We start from the raw sequence: 17,692 nt of genomic DNA on the forward strand, positions 1-17,692 counted from the left end.
CCCCACTCCCTCATCCTCCATCCCCTCCCACTCATACATTCTTGACTCTCAACCAAGAAGCTCCAAATGTTTGCTCTTAAATTGGAGCTTTCAAACGTCAGGGGAATTTAGCAAAATATTATAAACGTTATGGAGTATCAAAGTAAATATTCCGGCACAAACAACACACTTTAGACTTTGGAGTCCAGTTAACCGGTCATTTATAGCATTATCAGTCACATAGTTTTTGTTGTATTTACAATGGTCGTTGTGAGTATGGAGGGGGAGGGGGATGAGTGCATGGAAAAAGTATGAAACGTGAAATAGACAGATGAAGTATAATCATGTAATTCGGTGTCACTACACCGTCCTCTGTTTTGTTTTTACAGATATCGAAGCTCATGCGAAAGAGTTGAATGAGAGAGGAGTTCTACTTAAAAAGCAATCGAGCCGAGAGAGTTGGAACAAGAAACTGATACTCCCGATCTCCCACCTTTGGGTGGTTCTCACACACACACACACACACACACACACACACACACACACACACACACACACACACACACACACACACACACACACACACACACACACACACACACACACACACACACACACACACACACACACACACACACACACACACACACACACACCACACACACACACACACACGGCAAAAAGAGCCGAACAAATATCGCACACAAGCGAAATTACCGTGATGGTTGCCATGGCAACATAATTCGAGCAATCACAATCGTGATCTCATCAGGTTGTGATTACGTCATGAGGAATAGATCTGTGTAATATGAAAACGAAATATTGAACAGTTTTTGAAATATCACGCACACAAAAGTACATGGACAAATGATCGGTCGGTCGGTCAGTCATTCAGACGGATCTCGTGATAATGTCTACTATCTTGTCGGAAGGGCGGGGACAAATACTTAGGGAAGAACAGAGAGCTGATGAACATTCAATGAACATCGGTAGGGATGTATACAACTAGAATGGCATTCGGTGGAGGGCATCCCTCCGCCAGGCTGGACAGTTTAGGTTTTGTATTCCACTGATGTGCCAGATCTGAATCCGGACCTCAATCAAAATCTAATCCCTTTCTTCTTGTCACCTCACCAACTTATCAACCTAGTTTTGTCATAACTCGTCCACAACCTTTTGAAATACCATGCTCGATATAATTTTTGCCCCCATCTCTCAATGGTGAAGAATCACTTGGAAAAATTCTGATCTGGATCTGGATTTTCACCAAAATCTCACCAAATCGTCCTTGTCACACTCCCAACCTCACCAAGCTTCGTCCGAATCCATCCACAACCCTTTGATATATCCTGTTCGCAGACAGATAAACAGAGGTGAAAACATTACCTCCGTCCACCTTTGGTAGCGCAGGTAAACAGGACGAGAGAACCGAGTGGGCTGACTTGACGAGGGGCATCTAAGTAGATGGGAAAAGTTGACAAAAGTTAAAATGTGGGAAAGTTGAGGTTCACAATTTAGTGGAGAGTAAGTGATGATAGAAAAAATATTGGGAATAGAAATAAGGGATAATATGGGATAGGGATGTCTCGTCCTATGAAGGAGTGGAGAGAAGAATATGATTGCACTGACTCAGGGAGGTGATGCCACACTCGAGGAGGAAAGGGGGTCAAAGGAGGGATTGGGGAGGTTTCACAAGGTTCTTGGAAAGAAATCTATTTGATACGTTCGAAGAACTCCATCATTCGTTGCTCATTATTAACATCCCTCCACCGCTTCACCGTCATGTGAAAGCAGTCTTCTCTACAAGTGATTACACGAGTTCCCTTACAAGGGACTTCAATGCAGGAGGAAGCCATGAGGCCCATGAAGCCTCCTGCACTATGGTTGCCAATCTATGGTTGTTTGTCCATGCTCTATCCTTTTTCACAGACTCAGAACAGACACTCTAACGGTCGAACCATTCCACCACCGATCTGATTCTGGAAGTTTAAAACTGGGAGTGAACTCCGACGAACATGTGGCCCATTGACCTGCAATATGGATTCCATTATTGATGGTCTTTGCATCACAGGGTTTGTGAATTTGGAGGAGTGCATCGTGAGCTTTGTTGACATTTTTCTGAAATGTGGAAGTTTGAAGATGCTCACACCGTTGACCCTCTTCACAACGTCACAATGTTTTCTTTTTAAGCGCACACAGCATGATGGGGGTAAACCTTCTTCAAATGTGTTTCCTGCATCGGTGCAGGTTTCTGTTTGAGTGAAGTCCTTCATTCCATTAATGTTTTCTCACTGATCCCAGCCCAGTAGGGCCTTGTTACCATTTTTTAATTGTCATTTTTTAATTTTGTCATTGTAATTGTCATTTTTTAATTGAGACTCTTGTCATCAGGTGTGTGTGTGTGTGTGTGTGTGTGTGTGTGTGTGTGTGTGTGTGTGTGTGTGTGTGTGTGTGTGTGTGTGTGTGTGTGTTTGTTGTTATGCAGACATACTTTACCATAGATTATTTATTCATTCTCAGATTCCCTCCAAATATTAACATGTTACTGTTCACCACCATCTTTAGATGAAAACCACCCCCCATTGAAAACCATTATATTTTCACCTGCATTAATCCCCCCCCCGCCCCTCCCACCACAATTCCACCTCCTGAATTTCGAGTTCTTCCTTCCTCAGTTTGCTTCTGTATCCACCTTATCCATTCCATGCGTCTTTATCTACCCCTCATTCCTCCACTACCCCCTTCTTCTTCGTTCGTATGCAACACAAGGCTGTGTGGTTACATCATTAGCTGAGGGTGCAGCTGTGCCGCTTATGCAATACCCTCTGCTGGTGCAGGCAATAATTTGGAACTTGGCCATGATGCCGCCGATAGCTCACCTACTTTTCCCCTACCTCTCATTCCTCTCCTCCCCTCATTTCCCCCACCCTACAATCCTCCCTATCCATAATATTCCTCCCGTACACCTCATTTCTCCCTACCCCTCCTTACCCCCTACCCTCTTTCCTCCCCTACCCCTCATTTATCCCACACCCCTCATTCCTCCCCCACACCCATTGTTTGTCCAAATCTCCCTCTATTTTGTCCTTCATCTCTGCTATTGGTGTTTCCATCCTCTATCTCTGGTTATGTCCCAGTCCGTTCAGTGTTCGAGCTCTTCCATGAGCCTTGACTCGATACATAAAAAGAAAGGGGAAAAAAAGATTGAAGGTAATCGACATACGTCATACTCCGGTGATACTCTCCATTTCAAAGTGAGTTTGTGAGTCCATACTTGGTCTCAGATGTATAGTAATCTATAATCCGCGGTGAGACTGCATTGTTAAACGCCCAGTCTTCTTACTCTTGCCGAAGGAGAGGTTATTGCATTTGGGTCCGTATGTTACTTGCAAAATCGAAGATTTTTCAAGTAAATTGGTTCGTCGATTTTGTTATTCTGTCTGTTTGTCTGTCTGTCTGTTTATCACCGACAGGTCACAATTCTAAACCGATCGTCATAAAACTTTACCAAGTTGTAGAGGAAGTCTCAACTGAGAAGCCTATTGATTTTGAGGTCAAAGGTCAAAGGTCATCTTTCGGTGAAATTTCTAAAATCGTCAGTTTTTCATCTGATTGACTTAAAAGTTGAACAAGATTTGCATATTACATCAATTAATTGGGAAACCAACTATTTTTGAAGTCAAAGGTCAACTCAAGGTCATACTAAAATCATCAATTTTCAACTGAAAACAATCGTCAATTTACATCCTATTAACTTGAAAGTTGAACAGCATTGGCATATTGCGTCACTAAATTTGGAAACCAACTAATTTTGAGATCAAAAGGTCAAAGATCGCCTCAAGGTCAAACATCTAAAATCATCAATTTCAATCTGAAAAATATTCAATTTTCATCCGATTGACTTGAACTTTGATTAAGATTGTCAATTTTAATCTTCATGAAATGAACAATTTCATGTATCCATGGCAACCTTTGAAGAGGGGGTGGATTTTGCAAGTGTTGTACTTTGCTCGACATCTTTTTCTTGTTATTTTGTCTGTCTGTCTGTTTATCGCCTGAAAGCCACAATTTTAAAACAATCTTCACGAAACTTCACCACATGGTAGAGTTTGGCATCAGCAAGAAGCCTATTGTTTTTGAGGCCAAAGGTCAACAACTTTGGTGAGATTTCGAAAATCCTCAATTTTCATCCCATTGACTTGAAATTTGAAGAGGATTTGAATATCAGGTCGCTGAATTGACCTGATATGCAAATGAATAATTGAGGTCACATGGTCTGGCAGTCATATTTTAATTGAACCGCTTCATAGATTGACGTGAAACTTCACATTTATGATCTAGTCGTGATGCGGAATATATGTTTTAAATTTCAACCTGATTGGATGCATGGCCTGGCAGCCAGAATTATTTAATTTTTGATTTGGGTTCTTTTTGATTTATTTTTGAACATGGCTCACTTGGCTGCATTTGGATGGGTTTGAGGGTAGAGGAGTAGCAGCTGAAACCCGAATCCTATTCAGGTTCCTCCTGATGACTTCATCTTTGCTTTTGTTTCTTCTGATTACTCAAATGCAGGACTGTACCAATTTGGTTTTCCATTTGATTTGAATTGAATTTATTTCAATCCAATTCTGAATTCAATTAAATAGTAATAAAAAACGGCATGGGTCAGGGTCAGGTGTCCGATCAAAGAGGGGATGCATTCAAGCAGGATGTCTTGGTGCCCAGTCATCACTGCCCGCAGATATAAACGCCACTCAAAATACACCACACAAAACTAGTCCTGCCAAGGGTCTGAAATCTCTGATTGCTTTTTTTCTTGTTATCAGTTGCACTCGTGTGCACCACTCAGTGAATCTTGAATGCTGTGTTTCCATGTGGGCAACGTGTTCAAACTGTGCAAAGAGCTCATTATAGTGTCAACCATTCCGAAGGGACTGGAGAGCCCATTGTAGTGTGTGTGCGCGTGTCTGGATGTGTGTGTATGTGTGTGTGTGTGTGTGTGTGTGTGTGTGTGTGTGTGTGTGTGTGTGTGTGTGTGTGTGTGTGTGTGTGTGTGTGTGTGTGTGTGTGTGTGTACATATCTACTTTAAAATATATCGTTCATTCTGAGATCTGACATCACCCCAACACTCTCAATATAAAAGTGATTGAGTGAGTGAGGCTGTAGTGGTTCCCAGATGTACTGTAATCTATATACCCCAGTAAGGCTCTACTCTACCTTTTATGTTGTTATCAGTGGCACTTGTGCACGCTACTAAGTGAACCTTGAGGACTGCATTGGCATATGAAGGGCTGTGCAGAGTGCTCTATTACCGATTGGCTCTGAACCTTCGTAGTGGTGAGTGAGCTCCCTATCCCCACACGACCTTCATGACGAAACGTGCAGTGAGTGCCATAAGAGATATTTCACATTGATTTGTGACGAGCTCTCACATCCCACATTACTACTGGGAATACTCCAGAAATTGTGGAATAAATATGTTCACATTTCCTCTACCTTTTTACTCCAAGTAGCGGGAGACGTGTGAAAATTGGTGAACCATTTAATCATAATTATGTTTACAGGAATTACAGGAGGATGTCCATGCAAGTGAACATATTGCCTGCTTTGTGGGCGAAGCTGAATCGGTCCATTTTTCTCACATTCTGGTTCATTGTGTCCAAGCATGGGGCTTTAATTACTTATCACAGGGTTTCTTCAATGATCAAAATGTCTGGAATCCTCTTAAAGGCGTACAAATCTCAACCAAAGTGGCTAAATCGAGTGAATACCCATACCCTGTACCCTGCCGAATATACCCTGAACGATTTTGTTTTTCTTTGCAAGACTTAGAAAAATGACCACGACAGGAACAGATGATTGTTTACGTTACAGGATGTGGAAGACTCGCTGAGACGTTCATGAGAAGGGTTTAAATGCATTCACAACTAGAAGGGCACTGGGTAGAGCGCATACCTCCGCCAAGTTGATTAGTTTACGTTTTGTATCCCACCGATAGGCCGGATCTGGATTCGGACCTGAACTAAAATTTAATCGGCATGTTCTTGTCACCTAACCAACTCACTCACCAAGTTTCGACCGAATCCGTCCATGACGTATTTTTCAGATATCCTGCCATATGTCGTTTTAGCCTCATCTCTCAATGGTGACGAATCACTTTAAAAATTCTAGAATCCGGATCCGGATTCGGATCTTCATCAAAATTGAATCAATTCGTCCTTGTTGCACACCCAACCTGTCCACCAAGTTTCGGCCGAATCCACCCACAACCTTTTCAGATATTTTGTTCACAAACAAACAGACAGACAGGGGTAAAAACATAACCTGCATCCTCCGGTGGTGGAGGTAATTATATATATATATATATATATATATATATATATATATATATATATATATATATATATATATATATATATATATATATATATATGGTGAATATACTGGTTCTAGCTCACTTTTCCCCATGTAAATGAATGGGGGATTTTCAGCGATTCCCTTTTTTTTTTCCCTAAAAATAAACCCCCTTTTTATCTGTTTTTCCCTGCTGTGCAGGGGTTTGGCTTTTTGTGAGGCAATGTTTTATGGTCGGATGCCCTTCCTGGACGCCTCTTACAACACAGGGATATGGTACACCTATTCTAACCGGGGCATACACCGGGACCAGTATACTGGGACTCATTTCGCTGACCTCGGAAGGATGACAGGCTGAGTCAACCCCCTGGTGTTAATTCAGCAGCTGAGCAGGATTCGAACTCAGGACACTGGGATCCCAAGCCGCCACCCTAACCACTAAGCCAACACCAGGCTTTGTATATATATAACCAGGCTATCCCAAGGTATATTTATTTGTCTCCCCTTTTAACCTGGAGGTTGATCAGCTCACTCATTGAACCTATAAAGATTTGTTCATTCTCAAATTCCTTCAATAGTTTAATTTTCTTTGCACAATAATCCCCATCTAAAATATTGAAAAACAAAACATTTGAATCTTTATATTTTTTAAGATACCCCTTTTGTGCCATTACGAAATGATAAACTTCTCTTAATGCTCTTGTTTGACCACCTCCTGAGCCACATATCATTTTGAGATTATAGTAAATTGTTTTTTCATTGTTCAATTGATAACCATCAAAGTTTTCAGTCCATTCAAGGATATTCATTTTTTTCTTTACATCCTCTAACTTACTACTTTTTAAATTGATTCGCTTATTTGTTTTATTTACCTTTGTTTTAGTTATTTTTTCAATAAGACTTATTTGATATTTTTCACATTCATTATGTTTTCCATTTATATACCAAGACTGAGATTTTCTCCACTCTTTAGTTTGATTAATACTTGGTTTAACCATTTATATATTGTGAAAAAACGCGGCGGAAGCCCTGAAAAAACCCAAACCCATCTTCCCATCGTTAAAACGCAATCTATTTTATACACTCTATCATACAATATCCATATGGAACACAATCTATTCCATTATCTAAAATAAATCTCTTATCATCAAAGGCTCCTAATGCCTTTTTATTTACTTCTTCACTATATATGTTATGTTTATAACTTCTTATTGTATTCATTTTCCTGTATTCTTCTTTCTTATTCATCAAACAATTATAATAATTTCTAAAAGTTATTGATTTCTTTATTACATATTTCTTTATTCCCTTTAACCTCTTATCAATCTGATCACCATACTTATAAGCATATGCCTTTGCTCTCAATCCAATAAACTCACTCATTACTTTTCCACCCAACTCATCCTTAAACTTACCAATAACCTTTTCATTCTTTTTGGAAAATAACTCACTCTTCTTGCTGAAATTACTTGTATCATATACTCCAATATTTTTCCTCATATCTTTATAAACATCATCAGTTTTTATATCTAGGATAAAACTATCAGTGTCCATATACAACAATGAAACATTTTCACCATACTCTTTCTTTAAGTCATTATACAAATAATCATACATCAATATCTTTGATAAATCAAGAACTGCTGTTCCAATATAAATTGGTTTATCCATTACAATACTTTCCTTTTTCATATGAATTGCAGAAAAGTTCTCTGAAAAAACCTCTTCTCTCTCAAAACTTGGTTTATTTATCAATCTCGAAGCTTCTTTCCAAGATGTTGCGAATCTAATGTTTTGCCTGTTTCTAACATTTTCCATAGTCTTTCCAAATACAGCATTATTCATTAATTTATAAAAATCCCCTTCAAATTTTACTTTTGTATTTGCTCTCATATCTGTATTGAATTGAATATACTTTTTCACCCAAGGACTTTGTTTAAATTTTAAAACTCTATGAATTTTAGCTACTCTCAATCCTTCTCTCAAAAACTGTTTAAGCTTCTCTGATGCAAAACATATCTCTCTTTATCATAGAATGTTGTTAACAACTTTTCTGTTGATTTACCTTTAATATTAAAACTTTTATGATAATCACTTAACCATTCTTTCTTTGGGGTTTCTTTCTCACATGCAAAAGGAAGATCTTTATGCTTATTATGAAGATCACTCGGGTACCTCAAATCAACTTCAAAATAATAACCTTCTTCTTCGTCATTCAATTTCTCTTGAGAAGAAATAACAATATTCATCAAAGCCTTTTCATAATCCTTTTCTTCCACCCACTCTAATTTACCATAAGGCAGAGATTGAGACATTGCCCATCCATACAAATTATTAGCATCAAAATACATCAAATAATTACTATCTTTTTCACTATCATAATTTGGAAGATATTTATTATTTGCTTTAGCATATCTTTTTGAACATACTTGTGATATTCCACCTCTCTTGGACTTCTCAATCATCAAAAGCATATCAACATCACTGATTAAATCTATATCTTGTTTTGTCATTTTCAACATTGCACTCCAAGCTAAACCAGGAGCTGTGAAATAGTGGGCAGGGTCTAATCCATAACAATTTTTATTATGACAGAGTGATCTAAAAGCTTCAAACACATCAGCTAACAATAAAACATCTGTTTTTAGATATAAATCATGATATTCTCCAAGGTTCTTTATGTTAAATAATTTCCATATTTCTTGTGCGTGTTTATATTCCTTATCACTTATCTCTTCTTCATAAAGGTTATTATAGAAACTTTCTTTTGATGGAAGTTGTGTTTCTTTAAATCTCATAAATGAATCCATATAATCATAAGGATAAATTCCCTTACTTGTAAGAATTTTCTCTTTACTTTGAATTTCATTCCTTGTTTGAATTTCCTCTCTCGTAAGAATTCCTTCTTTAATCAGAATTTCATCTTTAATCAGAATTTCCTCTTTAGTTAGAATTTCATTCATTGTTCGAATTTTCTTTATAATTAGAATTTCATCTTCAGTTAGAATTTCTTCATTAATTAGAGTTTCCTCTTTACTTTGCATTCTCTCTTTAATCTGAATTTCCTCTTTAGTGAGAATTTCCTCTTTTGGAAAGAATGAATTAAGATTTGGAAAAGAGTCCGTGGAGCTTAGATTTGATGCGAGGAAGGCTAGTGGTGTTCCCATAAACTTGTAAGAATCAAGAAACCGAATACGAGTTATAGGTTTTGTGAATATCATTTTTGTAAATGAAATATACTTTTGACTTGTGTTTGTTATGGCAGAAATATTCCCTGGTGTTTTTGAAAGTTCATTTATAAATAGATGTGTATCATAGTTGGCGCTGTTGTGAAGAAAGACTGGAATAAAAGAAGGTAATTTATAATTAAGATTACAACAGGAATGAGCGGGACCTCTATATTTACCAGTAAGATGACAATGATCCCTAACTTTAGACTCCTTAATTTCCCCCTCACAAATATGACAGATATTGTTCTTTCTAAATTCTAATTTTTCTTCTTTGGTTAATTTCATCGGTTCATTTGTTTCTTTCATTAATTTAGTGAGTCTTATACAATCCTTTTCTAATCGTTTTACAAACTCTTGTGAAGCTTTTTTCCACGATAATGTTCAAGTTTGTTATACTTTTCTCCAACAGATGATTTGATATAATAACAGAAACCACAAGGAATATGTTTTTGATATTTATTTGTATATGATTCTTTTGGATTAGGAGAAGCAGTATTAATCTTTTTAAGGATACACTCAAAATCAGCGTATATCACAAATGGGTGCATGATAGATTTATTATAATCTTCAAAAGAAATCTTTTCACCAGGTTTAGGCATTGTAATTACAGCTGATTTATGATTACTACAATATTTTGAATGTTGTTCTAATCGTTCTTTTGTATGAAATGAATTAAGACATCGCTTACAAGGATATATTTTGTTTGCTGTTCTGAATACCTGAGAAGAGATTCATCTTGATAAATTATTGATGTATGTGTAATGTGAATTCTTTCCAACACTAAAATATAAAAGATCAATGTGTGTTTCTTCATTTTTATAGTTGTTTGAAATTTTTAATATTTGAACTTTGTTTGTATCCGTTAATCCATATACATTAATAGAAAGATTATTCTTTTTCTCAAATTTAGGAATATCTGTTGGTGGCATTGGGAATTTAAAATCTTTAATGTCCAAGGTATTCTCATATTTCATATATTGTTTTACTCTTTCTGAATTACATTTTGGTGGATGTAAGTGAGCAAGAACAGACCAGAGAAAACATTTATTATCATTGTTCTTAATATTAACAACTGCCTTCTTTAGTTTTATTTCTTTTGGTAATTCAATATAAGAAGAAGCTTTAAGAGGGTTTGATTTTAGAATGTGTATATCTAAAAGATGATTTTTTAAATATTGAATCCACTTCCTACCACTGTATTATCAACATCCTCCTCTTGTCTTGATAGTTCTTCATAAACCCCACTATTCAAAAAATCTTGAAATGATGTTATAAAATGAAGATCTGTTCTCATATAAGGAGTTTGTTCTTCATCTTGTCTTTTCATATTCATTTTCACTCCCATATAAAACTTTAAAGTTTTCATTTCTTTTAATGTCTTTTTAATAAATTTTTCAACATCGGGTTTCACTATTTCAATTGATTCAGCTATTGATGATGGACCGGGTTCTCCAAATTGAAAAATCCTTATTTTTATATGCCCTTTAAATGCCCCATCAGTGTTTTCAATATAATAGTCTCCCTTTACTTTAAACTCATTTTTCTTGTGTTTTTGTGATTGAAGATGTTTATTATAACTACTCTTCAAAACATCCTTTGAACAGATATCACAATGTTTTCTTTCCAACTCAAGAGGAGATATTTTATGAAACAGATTAAATGTGTGTTTGTTGGTTCGGAGGTGTTTTCTATAATGTTTATATTCGTGATTACAAACATCGCAGTATGTTGTATTCACCATATTTATATAATAAATCTTTGCTTAAACTAAAATTTTCTTGATGAAAATTTCGTTTGTTTTACAGGTGAATCTGTGCTTAAAACCATTTTATCCTCCAACTTTTTCACTTAATAAATACAATGTTTCAAGACACAAAAGACAAGTTTCAATCAATCTCTTCATTTGTTAAAGATACTGAGAAATATGTCAAGGATGTAAAATTGAACAAAGATAAATATAACAACTATTGGATAAAAACTATTATGGTAAATAATATGAGTTCTTCAATTTCCTTCAGTGGAAGGGCTTTTAGTATACCTGGTAGAACATCAATTAAAGTATCTCTAACAAAAGTTTCTCCTCTCCTTCTAGTAATATATTCAAAACTAGAAAAAGCAATGAAACAAGAAAAAGCATCAAAAAACAAAAACCTTATGGATGAAGCTTTAGAAAGAAAAGATAAGACCATCTGTAATATGCAAGGAGAAATTTGTATTTTTTTCAACAACCCTAAAGATGTAAATCCTGATGAAATAAAGGATGTTAATATATCAGGTGAAATGACATTTCGTTCAATAGTAATTAACGATCATTTTAAAATTACCTTTAATATAAAAAATGTCGTTGAATCTGATAATGAAAAAAAGTATATCGATATCGATGGTAATATACAACTGAAAGTATAGATGAATTTCAGTTTAAGTAAAGTTTTACTTTATAAATATGCTAGACTTTCCTGATTCTCCATATGACAAATTTGAGAATTGTCCTGCGTGTGAAAGACGGGGATTAAACACAGAGTCAAAAGCCTATAAACAATGTATATTCTGTGATTATCTTCTAATTAATGATAATAAAAAATATAAAAAGGAAAATAATTCTTTTAGATTTACACCAAAAATGAATTACTTTACAAGATTGATTAGAGAAATGAATGTAAAGTATGAGGGTGATAACACACCTTTCCTTACAAGGGAAGAAACTGAACGTATAAGAGAAATGTTCAAAGGATTGTTGTTGTATATTATTCATGGATGTAATTTTCAGGGAAATATCAACACAAGATATTGTATAAATAAAATAATGGATTATCTTGAAATTAAACCTGAACTTAGGATAAAATATAGAGTTTCTAAAAAGCCAATAATAAATTAAATAACCTGTTTTTCAAATATATAAATGAATGATTTTTTACCTATTTGGGAAAATAAGATAAAATTTAACAACCATAAAAATCTCCCAAATTCATTAAGATGTCTCATAGTTGGTTCAAGTGGATGTGGAAAAACCTGCTTACTTTTAAAAATGCTCCTCACTCCCAACTTTTTAGATTATGATAATTTAATAATTTTCACAAAGTCGAGTTTTCAACCAGAGTATCAACTACTCTCACAAGGTTTTAATGCTGGTCTTCAAAAAGAAGATATAATCGGTTTATTTAAACGCCAAAAAAACCTAAATGATTACAACATTGAAGATATAATTCAACTATTTTGTGATACACAGAGATGTAAAAAGAAATCAAATCCTATAACTTGTATTCTTAGTGATAATACGGATGATATACCGTCTCCCCAAGATTTGGATAAATCAAAAAGAACCTCGTTATCTTTGATGATTGTGTTAATGAGAGAAACCAAACGGTAATGGACAGCTACTACACAAGAGGGAGACATTCTTCTTGTAATTGTATTTATCTTAGTCAATCGTACTTTCAACTTCCTCGTCGTTCCATCAGAAACAATGCTAATACTTTTATTTTATTCAAGTTAAATTCAATAGATATCAATAATTTTTGGAGAGATAATTGTTCTACATTATGTAGTAAAAAGAAATTTGAGGATTACATGAAGCACACGACTGAAAAATATTAATATATTGTTGTGAAACAAGATGAGATATTAAGGGATATATTTTTTGTTTTATAAACAATTACATATATAAATGACAACTATTATTATAAATCTTGTAGGTAAATCTGCTTCTGGAAAAAACTTTCATAAATCAAGGTTCTTGTGTAGTACAAATGAGAATATTGTAAATTTACTTAAAAAACACCCTGTGATACGCATTGTATCAACAACAACTAGAGCAATAAGACCTGGAGAAGTAAAAGGTGAAGATTATCACTATATTTCAGTGGAGGAACATATGCGATTGAGGAATGAAGGCCAAATGTTTGAGGAGGTTTCTCTTGGTACAACAAAATATTCACATTGTAAGAGTGAGTTAAGGAAACTAAAATCTGGTGGTGTTGGGATATTAGAAACTAATCCAGAAGGAACGAGACAAATTATTAAACATCTGAGTGGAGTGAAGATTTTATCATTCGGTTTTGATGTTGATGAAGAAACTCAACGCAAACGTATGAAAAGCAGAGATGCAAGTATTAGTGAAGAAGAAATTACAACTCGCATTAATGTTAATAAAGAATTTGATGAAATATTTAAAGAAAAGGATTTATTTGAACACATCTACTTGAATGATGAAGAAAAGGAAAATTTCCCTGTTGATCTTTACAATACATTAAATTATATTTTACAATAAATAAATGGATGCAAAAGAAAGAGCAAGAAGATTTAAGGAACATCAAGAGTTGGTTGCAAAAGTTGTAAAACAACAGGAAGACATAAAGAAGAAACGCAGACAGAAACTAACGGGCGAAGAAGCATTTGAAAGAAAACAAGAGAAATTTTTTAAACCACTTTTAAAAACTTCCCAAGAAAAAATGAAAGATATTTCCACAGTTCCCACAGTAGAATATACTCCTAAAAAACTTCAAATGTTAAAAGATTTCAGTCAAATGACGGAGGAAGAATTAGAGCATTTAGGAGAATTAGAATATGATGATGAAGGTTTATTTCAACAACTGGAAGAGATTAATCAACCCCCTGATTATATTGTGAATGCTGTTCAAAACAATGAATATTCAGCGGATTCAAAAACCAAAGCAGGACTCATTCCAACAGAACAACCAGCAATATTTCATCTTGTTCAAGAAAAGGTATTGATATTTAATGATGAATTAAGGTTCTTGGGTTCTGCTCAACCCCCTGTTAAACTATCTCCGAGATTAATGTTTCTTCTCACAAAAGATGGAAGACAAGGTTCAACTGTGAGGGATGAATCAAAGTACATTGATAAACCATTGGATATGGAAAATAATGATGATAGAGTATATATTGATCTGCTGAACACTCTAAATTATAAGGTTATTCTTTCTGGTAAAAGTAGGAAGAATGAGAAGGAGAAACACATTATTCAGGCTTTAAGTATCCTTGGTTCAGGTGTTAGTTTTCTTCCAAATGACCCATCGCAATTCGTTAATAGACTGTTATTGTTGTTAGGCAGTAAGAAGGCTGGAAATAACAATTGTTTTAATGAAGCATCAGCCATTTTAGACCAGTTGATGAACATGAAAATAATGAATAAATATCAATATAAAGACATTTTATCTCATATTAAATAAGATGAGAAGCACAATCCTTAGTTTCAATTTCACAACAAGCGACCACACATCTTCATTCCCATACCCACTACAACTTGACACAACAAAAGAATATGAGGCATCTTTATTGTCCATGGAAACTTATAATACCTTATTTAGTATAACCGAGAAAAATGACAAGTTTAGTTATAATCCGGGAAGTGGATACAAAACGATAACAGTCTCACCCGGAGCATATGAGATTTCTCAAATATCTTCCGAAATTGCTCGTCTTATGAAAGAACAGGGTGATGAACCAAAAAATATTGTTATAAACATTCAAAAACATACTTCAAAATCAACGATTAAAGTTAAAAATAACTACAAGGTTGATTTCACAATTGATAATTCATTTAGAGAGTTATTGGGTTTCTCCTCAAAAAGATTGAAACTAATGGGACGTTTTACAGTGATAATGTCATTCAAATATCCTCAGGAATAAATTCAGTGTTAATTCACTGTGATTTGATTGATGGTGCTTATAATGATGGAAAAAAAACAAATACAATATTTTCATTCAGCGCATACTCAACCCCAATTGGTTATAAATTCAATATGGAACCTAAAAATTTGGTTTATCTACCTGTGTCAGGAAAAACCATACACAGAGTAAATTTTAGGATAACCGACCAAGATAATCGTGTGATTTCTTTTAATGGAGAAGTTATATCCATCAGAATTCACCTACGTGAAGTTTTCCAATAAATAAATACGATGGTTATTGTGAGGAAACACGAGTTGGGAAAATATAAAATAATTACAGGGGATGGGATGTTCCTTTCTCCATACTACAAGGGTGAAGGTATGTATCTTGGTAGAGGATACTATAAACCTAAGAGACAAAGGGGTGTTGGACATCAATTTAGAGGAGATGGGATAATTGATACTCTAATGGGTATTGGTTCAACTATTCTTAAACATAAAGATCTAATTGGTTCAACTGCTTCTGCTGTGGGAAATGTAGCAGGTGCTGTAAAGAGTATAAAAGATGCTCAGAAGGAATCTCATAAATTACAAGCAATAAAAGAAATTAAGAAAGGCAAAACTCAGTTGTCCCCCCAAGAACGACAGAAAATAATTCAAATACTTGGATCAGGGTTTCAAAAGTTTTAACATCTTTTTTCCTAAATAAATACAAGTATGGAAGCAATTGATAGTATCTATGATTTGGATGATACTATTATTATCTCAAACTCCACTAAAAAGAAGATTACTTCAAGGTAAATGCAATAACTGGAACAGACTGGAATACGAATGGTACAAAAAGTTTTGAAATAAATAATCAACAAACCTATTTGAATCTCTCCGAAAGTTTCTTGTTGTGTAAATTTAAATTCACTAAAGCTGGGAATAACACAAACGCTACACTTGTAAATGATTTCTTCTGGAAAATGTTTGATAGTGTGCGTTTGTATATTGGAACACAAGAAGTTGAAGCGGTTGGTTATGTCTCTGCTGTATCTGAAATGATAAAATTTACACTCTATACATTCAGTGATAGAATGGGAAAGGGGTCTGTCGAAGGTTTTATTCCTGATATGTCAACGGGAACAAACACAGACCCTGGATATATTCAGAGGAAAGGAGCGTATAATGATGATACAAAAGCAGAAAATAGTTTTACTGTGGCGGTTCCTCTTAAAGGTATATTTGGATTTTGTGATCATGATAAAGTTCTGTATGGTCTTAAAATTAGATTTCAACTACAAAGAAATGATAATGAAAATCGATTGCTTTTTGGTGTTGCTAATGCTTTTGGTGATCAGAATAAATTTGTAATTGAGGAAATGAGTTGGTATATCAGTGAATATACTCCTAATCTTAAAACAGAAGAGATGTTGAATCGAAGACTTAACTCAAAGAAACCACTCAGTGTATCATACCTCAAAAGAAGATGTCAACACGTTAAACTCAATCAAACTACTTACACGTGGAATTTGGGTGTTCTGGAAGGAAAGCCACGATATCTGTGGATCATTTTTAAAAAGCCAGATGGTGATACTGCGACTGATAAGAATAATGCATTGAGTGATAATGCTAAGGTGAAACAACTTCGCGTTTCTCTAGATGGAACATTTTATCCACGAGATAGATTGGAAATTAATTGGGAAAAAATGATTTTGCTGAAGCATACAAGTCTTACCAAAAGGTGTGTGAAAGTAATGGAAATAAAGAACCTATTTTGGATATAACAGCATTTAAAAGTTTGCATACAATCTATGCGTTTGACCTGAGCGCGCAAAAGGAAACTATAAAGTCTAATCGAGTGGATACTTCCCTATACATTGAAAGAGGAGAGAGTGAAGAAGTTGATACATATTGTTTGCTTTTGGAAGAAACAGAATTGCAGATTAATACAGATAATGGTGTGATGATTAGTCTCACATAATTTTTTGTTAAATAAATGAGTGGCAAAGTACCAACTGGGGTATATGTTAATCAAATCAATCTTCATAAACTATCATCTTGTGTTCAAAATCAAAAGCCTTGTACGATTAACGTTAATACAATTCAGAGAAAAGGAGCAGTAAGAATTGATGTTTTGCTCACAAGAGAACAGGTTAAAATCTTGAATGACACTGGCTCACTTCAAATTAAAATGACAAAACCAATGTTGAAAAAATATTCAATAAGAGAGACGAGTGGAGGATTTCTCCCATTTCTAATTCCTTTATTTGCTGGTTTAAGTGCGGTTGGAGCATTGACGGGTGGTATTTCAACAGCGGTGAAAACTGCCAACGAAAGGAAGGCTCAACTCCAGGCTCAAAAAGAATTGGAAAGACATAACAAAGAGTTGGAGAAACAAATTAGTGGAAGTGGCGTAATTGTAGATTTTGCTGAAAAACTTGAAGGTCTGCCTGATAAAGCGAGATTGTTAGTTGGAGATATGCTTTCTTCTATTGCGCAAGCAGGTGTAA

General features: G+C 34.9%; 1 pseudogene across 1 annotated transcript in view; it reads left to right on the plus strand.

The window, feature by feature from the left end:
• The first annotated feature begins 281 nt into the window (after positions 1-281).
• Positions 282-17,692, plus strand: part of LOC147017421 (uncharacterized) — a 55,419-nt pseudogene continuing 38,008 nt past the window's right edge. The window contains exon 1 of the transcript XR_015049765.1: positions 282-478. The product of XR_015049765.1 is annotated as an uncharacterized LOC147017421 (transcript). The remainder of the gene's footprint in view (positions 479-17,692) is intronic.

Source organism: Eptatretus burgeri, chromosome 11, assembly GCF_056783735.1.
Source record: "Eptatretus burgeri isolate ZD-2024b chromosome 11, Ebu_testis_v1, whole genome shotgun sequence".
In the NCBI taxonomy this organism is placed as follows: Eukaryota; Metazoa; Chordata; class Myxini; order Myxiniformes; family Myxinidae; genus Eptatretus; species Eptatretus burgeri.